The sequence below is a fragment of the Ursus arctos genome, unplaced genomic scaffold (assembly GCF_023065955.2).
Source record: "Ursus arctos isolate Adak ecotype North America unplaced genomic scaffold, UrsArc2.0 scaffold_20, whole genome shotgun sequence".
NCBI lineage: Eukaryota > Metazoa > Chordata > Mammalia > Carnivora > Ursidae > Ursus > Ursus arctos.
The window spans coordinates 24,899,043-24,901,553 of record NW_026622875.1 but is presented as its reverse complement, the minus strand read 5'-3'; the positions used below and the strand labels follow the sequence as shown (position 1 = coordinate 24,901,553).

The 2,511-nt window shown below is 41.5% G+C and overlaps 1 pseudogene; it reads right to left on the bottom strand.

Moving 5' to 3' along the window:
* Positions 1 to 389: 389 nt before the first annotated feature.
* LOC113253672 (tubulin alpha-1A chain-like) lies at positions 390 to 1,717 on the bottom strand (annotated as a pseudogene).
* Between the last annotated feature and the right edge of the window lie 794 nt (positions 1,718 to 2,511).

Genomic DNA, 2,511 nt, shown 5'->3' with positions numbered 1-2,511 from the left:
ATACAAAACAAACTTTGACCTAAATCTTATACACCTTATATAAAAATAAATGCAAAATGGATCTAGGCCTAAGTGTAAATAGTAATACTAAATCTTTATGACCTCTAGGAGACATCATAACCTAAAACCCACATGATCTAGGTTTAGCAGAGAGTTTTTATTTTTTATCTATTTTTTTCATTTAAGACAGGGAATACTTTATTCAAATCCATCAGAGAAATGAACAGCTTGGGTCTATAAGAAAGTACTGTGTTTTAAAGCACGGTCAGTAACTGTATATAAGAGTATACACTGCTACAGACAAATTAACTGATCAGAGCACAACTTTTCAATGTTTAAAATAGAATAAGCTTCCCTATAAAAGCAGCACCTTTGGGACATTTTTAACTTTAGTATTCCTCTCCTTCTTCATCCTCCCCTTCAACAAAAACCACACCAACCTCCTCATAATCCTCCTCAAGGGCAGCCATGTCCTCATGGGCCTCAAAAAACTCTCCTTCCTCCATGCCCTCACCTGCATACCAGTGAACAAGGGCATGCTTGGTATATAACAGATCAAACTTGTGGTCCAGGGGAGCCCAGGGCTCAGCAATGGCTGTGGTGTTGCAGAGCATACACACAGCTTGCTATACTTTGGCCAGGTCTCCACCAGGTACCACAGTGGGAGGCTGGTAATTAATGCCAACTTTGAAGCCAGTGGGCACCAGTTCACAGACTGGATGATATGCTTAGTCCTGATGGTGGCAATGGCAGCATTGACATCTTTGGGAACCACGTCGCCATGGTACCACAGGCAGCAAGCCATGTATTTACCATGGCAAGGGTCACATTTCACCATTGGTTGGCTGGCTCAAAGCACACATTGGTGACCTCTGCTACAGAAAGATGTTCATGGAGATGACAGGAGCATATAAAACCAGAGGAAAGTGGATGTGAGTATAGAGCACCAGGTGGTCTGGAATTCTGTCAGGTCAATATTCAGGGCTCCATCAAATCTTAGGGAAGCAGTGATGGAAGACACAATTTGACCTATCAACCTATTCAGGTTAGTGTAGGTTAGGCATTCAATACTAAGGTTTCTACGATAGAGGTCATAGATGGCCTCATTGTCTACCATGAAGGCACAATCTGAGGGTTCCAGGGTGGTGTGGGTAGGGAAGATGTAGAGCTCAGCTACAGCTGTGGAAACCTGGGGGGCTGGGTAAATGGAGAACTCCACCTTGGACTTCTTGCCATAATCGACAGAGAGATGTTCCATCAGCAGAGAGGTGAACCCAGAATCAGTTCCCCCTCCAAAACCGTGGAAAACCAAGAAGCCCTGAAGACCTGTGCACTGGTGGAGCAGTTTCTGAATGCAGTCCAAGACAAAGTCAATCATCTCCTTGCCAATGGTGTAGTGACCTTGGGCATAGTTATTGGCAGCATCTTCCTTTCCTGTGATGAGCTACTCAGGGTGGAAAAGCTGGCAGTAGGTGCCAGTGTGAATTTCATCAATGACTGTGGGTTCTAGGTCTACAAACACTGCCCTGGGAACATGCTTGCCAGCATCCATCTCACTGAAGAAGATGGTGAAGGAATCGTCTCCTCCCCAAATGGTCTTTTCACTTGGCATCTGACCATTAAGCTAGATGCCATGTTCCAGGCAATAGAGCTCTCAGCAGGTATTGCCAATCTGGACAGCAGCTTGGCCAACATGGATGGAGATACATTCATGCATGGTTGCTGCTTTGTGGCTCTGAGCAGATGGTAGAGAAGAGGAAACGTTGTTGCTTCTTACAGTGTGACGCTTAGGTGGTTGATGTAAGAGAACCTAGCAGAGAGTTTTTAAATACAACTCCAAAAGCAGGATCCATAGAAGAAAAATTTAATATCAAAACTAAAAACTTTTGGTCTGCAAAAGACAATATTAAGGAACTGAAAGGACAAACCACACAATGGGAGAAAATATTTTCAAGTCACAAGCCTCACAAAGGCCTGCTATCTAAAATATATAAAGAACTCTCAAATTCAACAATAAGTAAACAAACAACCCAATTTAAAAAAATGAATAGAACTGAGCACTTCATCAAAGAAAATCTATAGATGACAAATAAACACATAAAAAGATGTTCTACATCATTAAAGATCAGGAAAATGTAAATTAAAGCCACAATGAGATGTTATTACACATCTAATGGAATAGCTAAGAACAAAAACAAAGATAAACTAACAACACTAATTGCTTGCAGAGATTCAAAGCACCTGAAACACACATTGCTGATAGACCTGGAAAATGGCACAGTCATTGTGGAAAAGAGTTCACATAATGCTAAACATGGGTTACCATTTGTCCCAGCAACTGCACTCCTACGTATTCACCCAGTGAAATAAAAACTTACCTTCACACAAAACCTGTATGCAAATGTTTATACTTTATTCATAATTGCCAAAAATGGAGGGCAATCCAGGTGTCCTTCAATAGGTGAACAGATAAAAAAAAATCTGGTACATCCATGCAATAGAACACCATTC